The sequence below is a fragment of the Rutidosis leptorrhynchoides genome, chromosome 9, assembly GCF_046630445.1.
Source record: "Rutidosis leptorrhynchoides isolate AG116_Rl617_1_P2 chromosome 9, CSIRO_AGI_Rlap_v1, whole genome shotgun sequence".
Lineage (NCBI taxonomy): Eukaryota > Viridiplantae > Streptophyta > Magnoliopsida > Asterales > Asteraceae > Rutidosis > Rutidosis leptorrhynchoides.
Window position 1 is genome coordinate 339573548 of NC_092341.1, and position 14663 is coordinate 339588210.

Sequence of the window (14663 nt, forward strand, 5' to 3'; positions counted from 1 at the left end):
TGTTCACATTCCATTTTTATTGAATCGGATATTCGATTTTGAATAACAGATTTAATGTATTCGTAGGTTTAGTACTTCTGAATGAAAATAGTGTCTATGTTGTTTGAATGTTCCGATTTGGTGTTTTATTTGAGTGATTTTTGAAGATGAAGATGTTCTTGATAATGATGAAGGGATTCAAGGGAATGGTAGGTTGTAATAAGACTTAACGGAAAAATTAATGGACATTAAATCGAGGGATCAACCATGAACTATTTATACATATTAACTGGATACCAAATGTTCAAGTTACTTAATATGTATAATAGAACAATTTCGAAAGTTGAATGCATATAATAGAAGATCTGAAAATTTGATGCATACAATAGGAATATACTGAAAGTTCGATGCATTTTCAATCAATTTTCTCTATAAATATTGGACTGACCGAAAGGTGACTATCATTCTTACCTACATTTATGTTATACTTAAATAAAGTAAAGATATAAAAGTACTTTAAATCATTATTTTTATTTATTTATAGAAGTGAACTATAAATATAATATAGACTAATTGCGTTTGTTTTTGCTTTGGTTTCTTGTTGAAAGCTTAAATAATGTTGGAGGTTTTATTGATTTCTTTCTTGTAGGGTAAAATAATCGATAGCCGGATAAATTATTGAATCGTGGTATCACTTTCCGAAAGTAATTATTCAACCCTTATTGCCTGGGTTACACGAATATCACTTTGAGATAAGACAGAGATTAGTTCTTGTTATTGGCAGTAAACAATAACTCTTTTGCATAAGAGTATTAAGGTATTTTTGTGTATTTATTCTCATGAATCATAGTCCATATTTATAGGCACACAAAAACAAGTATTATTCCACGATGGAGATGTTTCACCTACTCCACGATGGAGATGTTTCACTAACTCCACGATGGAGATGTTTCACTAACTCCACGATGGAGATGTTTCACCAACTTTTTAACAACAAAAGTGGGTGCATGAATAATACTTCCGTAATCACTCAAATTTGTGATAATGGAAAAACACTTTCGGGTCCGGGTAATCTATCACTTAATGGGTGTACACTCCGTACCTCCTAACCCATTTACAAGTGTAGATTAAATCCCTCAATTACACTAAATTTCCAACAATCCTCCCCAATTTAGTGCAATTTGTTTCATGAGAATTAAACAAATTAAAACAAAAACTCATGCATAAATGAAAATATCTTGAAGATTGAATTTTCACCTTAGTACATTACACATTCCAAATATTCGAGAATCGGGGTGTTCTAAGAATTGAACCCTTCAACCCATTTGAATAACTGAAAATAATATACACATAAGTTATCAAATACTCTAAAACTATCCTGACACTTTACAAGCCATGTGTCCATATCCTTTCATGAATGTATCTAAAGAAAAAGTCCAAACTTTGTTAAAGCGGCAAAACTTCACATTCACATAGGTACTTCATTTTAGTCATGCACCTGCTCATGCATTTTTTCAAATGAACTATTAAGAAGCTAGACTTCAACTTCACCTTCAGCAGGTCCGAGTACATACCTTACCTTGGGATGATATAAAATTTATGTACTCCAAATTTCTAAGTATAAGCCTTCCACATTGAATTCAACTTCTGATTTTCATCAGAATGGAATTGGGTATCTTATAATTAGAAATTTATGTGGATTTTAAACCCACCCCCATAGCAGACTTGTCAACCAAGTCTCTTGCCAATCCCTTCGTCAAGTGATCAGCTAAATTCTGTTGTGACCTCACGAACACTATAGAAATCACCCCATTCATGATAAGTTCACGAATCATGCTATGTCTGACACCTAAGTGTCTAGACTTTTCATTGTACATCTGGCTATAAGCCTTTCCCAATGTCGCAACACTATCACAATGAATAGACATGGGTGCTATAGGTTTAGGCCATTATGGTATCTCATGGATCAAGTTTCTAAGCCATTCTGCTTCTTTACCAGCAGCAGCTAAAGCAACAAACTCAGATTCCATTGTTGAGTTGGTAATACATGTCTGCTTCTTAGAAGCCCATGAAATAGCACCTCCCCAAGCAAGAACACCCAACCACTCGTTGAAGAATGATCTTCAATATTGGTTATCCAACTCGCATCAGAATATCCTTCTATTACTGAAGGAAACCCATTGTAAGATAAACTATAGTCCATGGTTTTCTTCAAGTACTTCAGTACCCACCTAATTGCTTGTCAGTGATGAGTACTAGGATTACTAGTATATCTACTCAGTTTTCCCACTGCAAAAGCAATATCCGGTCTTGTACAAGTCATGACGTACATCAAACAGCCAATCACCTGAGAATACTCAAGTTATGATACAGCTTCACCTTGATTAGTCATAAACTTCTCACTTGGATCCACATGGGTACTCACAGGAGTACATTCAAAACAATTGAACTTTTTCAACACCTTCTCAATATAATGAGATTGACAAATTGAAATTCCTTTGCTTTCACGTTTAATCCTAATGCCAAGGATAACGCCAGCCTCCCCCATATCTTTCATGGAGAATTTTGATGACAAAAATTCTTTTGTTAAATCAACTTGACTTTGGTCAGTCCCAGATATTAACATGTCATCAACATATAGACAAATTATAACTCCTTTATCAGAATCATCAAATTTACTATATACACATTTATCTACTTGGTTTAATTTAAAACCATTAGATAAACTACTTCATCAAACTTCTGATGCCATTGCTTTGGTGCTTGTTTCAAACCATATAAGGACTTCACAAGTTTGCACACCTTGCCTTCACTTCCTGGCATGACAAAGCCCCGAGGTTGGTTCATATAAACCTCCTCATCTAAATCACTATTCAAGAATGCTGTCTTCACATCCATTTGGTGATTAATCAGATTGTGAATTGTAGCCAAAGCAATCAGCAGTCTAATGGTAGTGATACGTGCCACATGAGCATAAGTATTAAAATAGTCAATTCCAGACTTTTGTCTAAAGCCTTGAATGACTAACCTTGCCTTGAACTTTTCAATAGTTCCATCCACCTTCATCTTCTTTTTGAAGATCCATTTGCAACCCAAAGGTTTGTAACCAGGAGGTAGATCAGCTAACACCCAAGTGTTATTGCCCATGATGGAATACATCTCATCATTAATTGCCTCTTTCCAGAATGCAACATCCTGAGACCTCATTGCTTCATCATATATTTTGGGATCATCATCAATATTGAAACAATACGAATATTGGGTAAAAACATCACCCCTGGAACCTTCAACTAAGTATAGTTGAAAATTTGGTCCAAATGATTTAGGTTTCCTTTCTCTTTTGCTTTTTCGAAGCTCAAGTGACTGATCAACAGCCATTTCAGAGACTTCATCATTACAATCCTTGTTGATTCCATTATCACTTGGAATCATATTCTTTGGTCTATGTATAGATGAAAATCGATTTTCATCAAAGATTGCATCCCTTGAATCAATCACAGAATTGATTGAGACAAACTCATTAGGCTCTATTACATAGAACCTATATGCCTTGGAATGTTCAACATATCCAACAAATATGCAATCTATACCTCTTTCACCTAAACTTTTCTTCTTGGGATCAGGCAGTCTTACGACCGCCCTACAACCCCATACCCAAAGATAATTCAAGTTAGGTTTCCTTTTATTCCAAAGTTCATAAGGTGTAATCCTGTTTCTTTTGTTAGGAACTCTATTAAGCAAATAACAAGCTGTTAACATAGCTTCCCCCTAAAATCCTTCACTTAAACCCGAATAGGATAACATGGAATTAACCATTTCCTTGAGGACCCTATTCTTCCTTTCAGATATACCATTTTGTTGTGGAGTATAAGGAGTTGTGGTCTCATGGATAATAGCAGCGAATTGAAAATACGATTGGTCAATGTATTCACCTCCCCTATCCGTTCTAAGTCTTTTAATCAAAGCCTTTTGTTGTAATTCTACTTCATTTCTAAATATTTTAAATTTATCTAATGTTTCATCCTTAGTATGTAACAAATAAACATAGCAAAACCTAGAAGCATCATCAATAAAAGTCACAAAATATTTCTTGTTCCTTAAAGTAGGAGTAGCATGCAAAACACATAAATCACTATGTATTAATTCCAAAATTTCAGTATCACGATGTATATTTTGAAATGGTTTCTTAGTGATCTTTGTTAACATACACGTTTTACACTTTTCATTGTTCATGTCAAAGGCCGGTATTAATCCATCTTTAGACATATCTTGCATTCTTTTAAAGTGTACATGTCCTAGTCTAGCAAGCCAAAGTGTAGAATTATTTATGCTAGAAGTAGATATAAAAGCAAAATTAACATTCAAGTGATTAACGTTAAGTCTAAACATTCTATTGCATAAATAACCAAAACCAACAAACATACCATGTTTTGATAAAATAAACTTATCAGATTCAATCACTTGTTTATAACCACAACAATTTAACACACTACTGAAAACCAAATTTTTCCTTATTTGTGGTACATGCAAAACATCAAACAAACAAACAGTTTTTTCAGAATTAAAACACAAATCCACACTTTCACGTCCATGAATAGAGGCTGTTGACTCATTTCCCATATGAAGAATTGATCCATCAGTCACGGACTCGTAAGTCTTGAACCAAAATCTATCCTCGCATACGTGGGTGGTAGCTCCCGAGTCAACCCACCACGCGACATCATCATCCTGCACAAAATAAGAATCAGATATATATGAAACATAATAATTCTTATTTGAATTATTAAATATATTCTGACTTTTGAATTGTGGTTGTTTAAACCATTTCTCGAACCACTTGTGCTAGATCCTTTGGCATTATTATTACCAAAAATAACCTTGCAATCCCTTTTCATGTGTCCAGTTTTACCACACTTCCAACAAGTCAATTTAGACTTCTTATTCAGATTAGCCTTGTTATAACCTTGATGTTTACGTTTGCCCTTTTTGTCATTATTACCAGTGAACTTTTTATGTTCCACCATATTGACAACAGACGTACCAGAAACTTCGTTGCTCTTTGGCTTGTCATTATCCTGTAACCTGAGGGATTCCTCAATAGGCAGATGACTACCCAACTCAACAAGAGTTAACTCCTCCTTCTTATGTTTCAAAGAATGTTTAAATTCTTTCCAAGATGGAGGTAGTTTATCAATTATGCTTGAGACTTTAATAGACTCATCCATATTCATTTTATGTTGTTTGAATTGACCAAGTATACGAATGAGCTCATTGTATTGTTCCAAGACCGGTCTAGAATCGACCATCTTGTAATTATTAAAATTACTCACAAGGAACTTTTTACTAGAAGCATCCTCAGACATATACTTGGTTCTAAACAGTCCCATAGTTCTTTAGCAGATTCAATATTTAGGTAAATATCAAAAAGGGAATCAGCCATACTATTGAGGATTAAACCTCTAGCGATGTAGTCATCGTTCTTCCACTTGCACCTTTTTCGAATTTGTTCAACAGTGGCATCATCACCATGATCTTCAGGAATTGGTGTGCTGAGTACGTACACCACACTCATGCTGCTCAGAAAGAAGTGCATCTTCTTTTGCCATCTCCTAAAATCAATTCCCTTAAACTTATCAAGTTTGGAGAAATTTGCCGTCATGTGTTTCATCGTAGCCGACATCGATTATAACAAATAATTACTTTCGATTGTTGGAGGTTTTATTGATTTCTTTCGTGTAGGGTAAAATAATCGATAGCCGGATAAATCACTGAATCGTGGTATCACTTTCCGAAAGTAATTATTCGACCCTTATTGCCTGGGTTACACGAATATCACTTTGGGATAAGACAGAGATTAGTTCTTGTTATTGGTAGTAAACAAGAACTCTTTTGCATAAGAGTATTAAGGTGTTTTTGTGTATTTATTCTCATGAATCATAGTCCATATTTATTGTAGTGACCCGAACTTTTCCATGTTTATATATATTAATTGAGATTGATGTTTACATGATTAAATGTTTCCAACGTGTTAAGCAATCAAACTTGTTAAGACTTGATTAAATGAAATAAGTTTCATATAGACAATTGATCACCCAAGTTGACCGGCAATTCACGAACGTTACAAAATTGTAAAAACTACAAGTTGTGGTATATATAGACATATATATATGGTTGACATAAGGTTATGATGAGTAAGTATCTCACTAAGTATATTAACAATGTGTGATATACATAAGAAATGAGTTTACTAAGTTAAGAAACTCGAAATGATATATGTAACGATTATAGTTATGTTAACGTCTACTAAATACATATGTATCATATTAAGATATTGATACACTATATTTAACATGATAAAATGATATTTAAATATATCATTAAGTGTGTTAACAATGAACTACATATGTAAAAACAAGACTACTAACTCAAGAATTTCGAAACGAGACATATATGTAACGATTATCGTTGTAACGAAATTTAACTGTATATATATCATACTAAGATATATTATATATCATAATATCATGATAATGTAATAATTTAACATCTCATTTGATATAATAAACAATGGGTTAACAACATTTAACAAGATCGTTAACCTAAAGGTTTCAAAACAACATTTACATGTAACGACTAACGATGACTTAACAACTCAGTTAAAATGTATATACATGTAGTGTTTTAATATGTATTCATACACTTTTGAAAGACTTCAAGACACTTATCAAAATACTTCTACTTAACAAAAATTCTTACAATTACATCCTCGTTCAGTTTCATCAACAATTCTACTCGTATGCACCCGTATTCGTACTCGTACAATACATAGCTTTTAGATGTATGTACTATTGGTATATACACTCCAATGATCAGCTCTTAGTAGCCCATGTGAGTCACCTAACACATGTGGGAACCATTATTTGGCAACTAGCATGAAATATCTCATAAAATTACAAATATATGAGTAATCATTCATGACTTATTTACATGAAAACAAAATTACATATCCTTTATATCTAATCCATATACCAACGATCAAAAACACCTACAAACACTTTCATTCTTCAATTTTCTTCATCTAATTGATCTCTCTCAAGTTCCATCTTCAAGTTCTAAGTGTTCTTCATAAATTCCATAAGTATAGTTTCATAAAAATCAAGAATACTACCAAGTTTGCAAGTTTACTCCCAAGCTTTCTAATCCATTCCAAGTAATCATCTAAGATCAAGGAACCTTTGTTATTTACAGTAGGTTATCTTTCTAATTCAAGGTAATATTCATATTCAAACTTTGATTCAATTTCTACAACTATAACAATCTTATTTCGAGTGAAAATCTTACTTGAACTGTTTTCGTGTCATGATTCTGCTTCAAGAACTTTCAAGCCATCCAAGGATCCTTTGAAGCTAGATCCATTTTTCTCATTTTCAGTAGTTTTATCCAGAAAACTTGAGGTAGTAATGATGTTCATAACATCATTCGATTCATACATATAAAGCTATCTTATTCGAAGTTTTAAACTTGTAATCACTAGAATATAGTTTAGTTAATTCTAAACTTGTTCGCAAAAAAAAGTTAATCCTTCTAAATTGACATTTAAAATCAACTAAACACATGTTCTATATCTATATGATATGCTAACTTAATGATTTAAAACCTGGAGACACGATGAACACCATAAAATCGGATATACGCCGTCGTAGTGAAACCGGGGGTTGTTTTGGTTTGGATAATTAAAAACTATGATAAACTTTGATTTAAAAGTTGTTCTTCTGGGAAAATAATTTTTCATATGAACATGAAACTATATCCAAAAATCTTGGTTAAACTCAAAGTGAAAGTATGTTTTTCAAAATGGTCATCAAGATGTCGTTCTTTCGACGGAAATGACTACCTCTTTAGTAATTGACATGTAACTTAAATTTCCGACTATAAACCTATACTTTTTCTGTTTGTATTCTTAAATTAGAGTTCAATATGAAACCATAGCAATTTGATTCACTCAAAACGGATTTAAAATGAAGAAGTTATGGGTAAAACGAGATTGGATATTTTTGATCTTTTTAGCTACGGGAAATGTTTAACAAATCTATACAAATCATATCCTAGCTAACTTATATTGTATTATACATGTATTCTAATATATTATGTAATCTTGAGATACCATAGACACGTATGCAAATGTTTTGACATATCATATCGACCCATGTATATATATTATTTGGAACAACCATAGACACTCTATATGCAGTAATGTTGGAGTTAGCTATACAGGGTTGAGGTTGATTCTAAAAATATATATACTTTGAGTTGTGATCTAGCCTGAGATGTGTATACACTGGGTCGTGGATTAATTCAAGATAATATATATCGATTTATTTCTGTACATCTAACTGTGGACAACTAGTTGTAGGTTACTAACGAGGACTGCTGACTTAATACACTCAAATCTTTAAAACATAATAAAAATGGTTGTAATTATATTTTGATCATACTTTGATATATATGTACATATTTGTATAGGTTCGTGAATCGATACGTGGCCAAGTCTTATTTCCGAGGAAGGAAATATCTGTGAAAGTGAGTTATAGTCCCACTTTTAAAATCTAATATTTTTGGGATGAGAAAACATGCAGGTTTTATAAATGATTTACAAAATAGACACAAGTACATGAAACTACATTCTATGGTTGAATTATCGAAATTGAATATGCCTTTTTTATTAAGTCTGGTAATCTAAGAATTAGGGAACAGACACCCTAATTGACGCGAATCCTAAAGATAGATCTGTTGGGCCTAACAAACCCCATCCAAAGTACCGGATGCTTTAGTACTTCGAAATTTATATCATATCCGAAGGGTGTCCCGGAATGATGAGGATATTCTTATATATGCATCTTGTTAATGTCGGTTACCAGGTGTTCACCATATGAATGATTTTTATATCTATGTATGGGATGTGTATTGAAATATGAAATCTTGTGGTCTATCATTACGATTTGATATATATAGGTTAAACCTATAACTCACCAACATTTTTATTGACGTTTAAAGCATGTTTATTCTAAGGTGAATATTAAGAGCTTCCACTGTTGCATACTAAAATAAGGATAAGATTTGGAGTCCATGTTTGTATGATATTGTGTAAAAACTGCATTCAAGAAACATATGTCGATGTAATATATTTCTATTGTAAACCATTATGTAATGGTCGTGTGTAAAAAGTATATTTTATATTATCATTTTTTGATAATCTACGTAATGTTTTTAAAACCTTTATTGATAAAATAAAGGTTATGGTTGTTTTAAAAATGAATGCAGTCTTTGAAAAACGTCTCATATAGAGGTCAAAACCTCGCAATGAAATCAATTAATATGGAAAGTTTATAATCAATATGAACGGGACATTTCAGTTGGTATCCGAGCGTTGGTCTTAGAGAACCAAAAAATTTGCATTAGTGTGTCTTATCGAGTTTGTTAGGATGCATTAGTGAGTTTGGACTTCGACCGTGTTTTCTTTAAAAATGATTGCTTAACATTTTTGTTGGAAACTATATATTATTAACATATAAATATTATGTGATATATTAATCTCTTAACATGTTTGATATTGTGTGATAGATGTCTACCTCTAGCACAAATCCCATTGACTCACCTAATAATAACGAAGAGTAGAATATATATTGGCAAGATTCACAAGTTCCCGAAGAACCGGAAGAAGAGGAAACGGAACCGGATGAAGAGGAACCAGAAGAAGAGGAACCGGAAGAAGAAGAGGTTCCGGAGGGGGGAATAGTAGGAACCACAGAAAACTGGTCAAATAAAAGAAAATCCTCAACCAATGGACCAAAGTTAATAATGGTCAATGGTGTTTCCGCTAAGGAAGCAAAATATTGGAAAAATTACCAATTTTCCGATGAATCGGATCCTGATGAGGATTCCGATGATGTTATAGAAATTACCCCGACCCAATTTAATGAGGCAAAAGAAAATAATAAGAGAAAATGCATTAAAATAGAGAAATCGGATTCCGACCCCGATGAACTTTATATGTACCGTCAACACCCGTATTTTCAATATCGTGACAATAACCCGGGAACCTCTAAATCACCAGGTTTTTATAAACCAATGTGGAAAACGATGACTCGTATTAGAGGAACATCATATATCTCTAGAAGATTAGGAAAAAGAACCAAGTTCGAAGAAGAAGAAACCAGTGATTCAGATTAGAGGGGTGTGAGCATGTTGTGTAATAAATGTATTGTAGTGTGCTTGTACTTTTATGTTCTATGTAAAAATTGCTTGTATTGTTTATTATTACGAATCTAATCCTTGTCTATTTTACAGTATAAAAACAAAATGGACGTTAAGGGTAGACAACCGAATATTTTAGAAGACCTACCAGAGGATATGATTGAGGAAATCTTGTCTAGAGTCAGTCAGAATTCATCAGCACATTTAGTTATGGCGAAATTAACTTGTCAAACATTTGAAAGACTTTCCAGAAATGCCTTAGTTTATAAAAGGCTTTCCTTTGATAGGTGGGATATATCACATTGGGGAGACTTTAAGTTACACCGTGTTTTCTTTAAAGCGTTAAATGCGGGGAACCCAAATGCAATTTTACGTTACGGGTTAAGAACCTATTTTGACTCAACATATCCCAACATAGGATTTCGTGAATTAGAAAGAGCTTCTAACATGCAACATAAAGAAGCATGTTATGCTTACGGGTTAGTGATGTTCGCTTCTTACCAAAGTGAGAAAAAGAACATCGGATTGCAGCTTTTAAATAAAACTTTCCCACAAGTGACGGATTCAGTAGTTGGGGTGAGAAACAAGGTTTTTAGATTATTACGGGACTGTTGGACATTACGAAACCCTCGTCCTTTTGACGACATTACAACATGCTGTCTAGCTAATGGTCATAACGGTTATTTTCCACAAGACCAAGGATGGGAAGTTGTCTTAGTAAAACCAGAATGCATGACTTGTTTCTGGACTTATGAATTACGTGTCTTTATTTCCTTTGCTGAACAACTTGCGTATTAACTAGATTTATCTTCAAAACTGTCCTGTATCATAGTGTACTATATTTCATGTTATATGTAATATAGCGAAGTTGTAAATTTGAAGAATATTTGTATGTGATATATTATTATAATCAGTTTTTCATATGGAATTGTAGTAGTTGAATTGTATATTAGCTACTAAGTATGAACTTAACGGGTAGGTAGTACCCGAATTTAAACTTATAAAACGCTAATATGAAGAAAAAGCTTTTATAAATGAGTTCATATTATGCTACGAGATACTATTGACTACTCTTAATATTCTGTATGATTAAATTGTTTCATTTGACTATTTTGAAGGAAATGGCACCGACTACTCGACACACCTTGAATATGAGCGAAGAGGAATTTCGTGCCTTTCTTGCTTCAAACATAGCAGCAGTACAGGCCGTGCGACATACCAACAATAACTCTGAATCTAGCAATACAGCTAACGGCACAAGAAATCGTGTAGGATGCTCCTACAAGGAATTCACTGCCTGCAAACCTTCAGAATTTGATGGGACCGAAGGACCAATCTGATTGAAACGGTGGACCGAGAAAGTTGAATCGGTGTTTGCCATAAGTAAGTGTGCCGAAGGAGACAAAGTGAAGTACGCTACGCATACCTTCACAGGTATTGCGTTAACATGGTGGAATACCTATCTAGAGCAAGTGAGACAAGATGCTGCTTACGGGCTATCGTGGTCAGCATTCAAGCACTTGAAGAACGAGAAGTACCGTCCGAGAACCGAGGTCAATAAACTCAATTCAGAACTTAGAGGGTTACGAACACAGGGATTCGATATTACTTCGTACGAAAGACGATTCACAGAATTGTGCCTATTGTGTCCGAGAGCATTCGAAGATGAGGAAGAGAAGATCGACGCATTTGTGAAAGGGTTACCGGAGAGAATCCAAGAAGATATAAGTTCACACGAGCCTGCCTCCATACAAAAGGCATGTAGAATGGCTCACAAACTAGTGAACCAGATTGAGGGAAGAATTAAAGAACAGGCGGCCGAAGAGGCCAACGTGAAGCTAGTCAAAAGAAAGTGGGAGAAAAACGGTGATAAGAGTCACCAAAACAACAACAACTATCCCAACAATCGCAACATCAATCGCAACTACAACAAACGGCAAAACAACAACAACAACGACAACTACAACAATCATCCCAACAACAATAACAACCGCAGCAACAACAACAATCAGAAGCAGCTATGCTAAAGGTGTGAAAAGTATCACTCGGGGTTCTGCACCAAATTTTGCAACAAGTGTAAAAGAAATGGTCATAGCGCGGTGAAGTGTGAGGTCTACGGACCAGGGGTTAACAGAACGAAAGGAACAAATGGTGTCGGAACGAGTAATGGTGGAGCAAGTAGTGTCGGAGCAAGTTATGCCAATGTAGTTTGTTATAAATGTGGAAAACCGGGCCACATTATTAGAAATTGCACGAACCAGGAGAACACGAATGGACAAGGCCGCGGAAGAGTTTTCAATATTAATGCGGCAGAGGCACAGGAAGACCCGGAGCTTGTTACGGGTACGTTTCTTATTGACAATAAATTTGCTTACGTTTTATTTGATTCGGGTGCGGATAGAAGCTATATGAGTAGAGATTTTTGTGCTAAATTAAGTTGTCCATTGACGCCGTTGGATAGTAAATTTTTACTCGAATTAGCAAACGGTAAATTAATTTCAGCAGATTATATATGCCGGAATCGAGAAATTAAACTGGGTAGCGAAATATTTAAGATTGATTTGATACCAGTAGAGTTAGGGAGTTTTGATGTAATAGTTGGCATGGACTGGCTGAAGGAGATGAAAGCAGAGATCGTATATTACAAAAATGCAATTCGCATTGTACGAGAAGAAGTGTACGTAGAAAAGGGCAACACGAAGCTACATCTTATTAGTAATTTGAAGGCACAAAAACTAATAAGAAAAGTGTAACGACCCAACCCGTATTAAAACCGGCCCATAAAATTTTTTCCTTTAATACGCGTTAAATAATACTTTAGGTCCCAATTGTGTTTCCATAAACATCTTTAATACAATGGAAGGTTTAATAAACTTTAAAACATTTAATACGCTAGTTAATTGTTCAAACGGAAATACACGACCCGACTAGTTTAGTTTCCAACAAAACCGAGCATGGTGATTTGGGACTACGCTACCCAAATCCTAATCGAATACAAAAGCAAGATCTTCTTAGCAACCTAGCCAAGATCTCTAATCCCCAAGCTTACCCGAGCCGCCAAGCATGCAACCTATAAAAATAGCAACAACGAGAGGGTAAGCTAACGCTTAGTGAATGATAATATACTACATACATATATATGTATAAAATGGACACGCCACACAAATATCAAATACCGCATACCGAAGCATCCATGTATAAGGCAACTACACTAAGCATACCGTACGATCTCTAAGCAACAAGCTAAAGATATCAACAAAGTATAAGTTCACGAACGACGATGTGAACAACGCCATTAAGCTACACCCGGAGGGTTAGCTACAACACAACAATACATTAATATGTATAACAATATAAAATGAATAAGGTTAACCCCTTAACCCATTACCGAATACCAAACGCCACAATAAAGATTGGCCGAACTACACGAGCCTTGGTAATCGGAACCCACACGAGATTACTATCTTCGCAACATCGAGGTTGGCCGAACTACACGAGCCTTAGTAATCCGAAACCACACGAGATTACTACCTCAATAAGATGACCGAACTACACGCATCACCGTGAATCCGAACTACACGCGATTCACTTCTCAACATCAAAACCCACGGTCACGGGATTATAAAATCCACCACATCGGGGTTATCCACATCACAACAATATCAACCCTTCGCCATTGGGGTTATATACTCCACATCACAAACACGTGTGATAACGTACACACAAAACGTGTACCTCGCCAAAGGTGGTCAACCAAAATGCACAACCGTGCCAATTGGACCTATACACAAGTCCATCAATCCACCTATATGTGAAGTGAGCTCTATGACCGAGAACCACTTCACCCGACCCGCACCCATCCTACACATACATATGCACATAGGATATTAACACTCACCTTGTCGCCTTGAAGAATGCTTCCAAGAAATCCGCAACTCGTCAATGGAAAGTACCTATTCCATTATCACAAATTCAACAACACACTTAGATTGGATTTACAAACCAACCCAATTTGACACTTAGTGTAAATTCGACCCAAATGCACCTCCAAGTACAAACCGCGCCCAAACTAACCAATAATCACTAACACAAGTGATAATGGTCCTAATATGCCAATTAAACCCGAACACAAGTGTTAAACACTTATCGTTCTCAAAATCGCTCATAAACCCTAATTTTGACCCATAAGGTCAAAATCTCACCATTTACAAGTTTTGACACCAAAACATGTTTAATTCAATTTTATACCTCAACTTAATCCATTTTAAATTTACAAACCTCATCGAATCGACATGCGGGTCATAATCCTCAACAAACCCTAATTTTGACTCTAGTCAATATTAGTCAACCACAAGAACCCTAAAAGTCTCCAAAACATTAATAATCACTAACACTAGTGATTATACACCATTCTCAAGTCTTAAACGTGG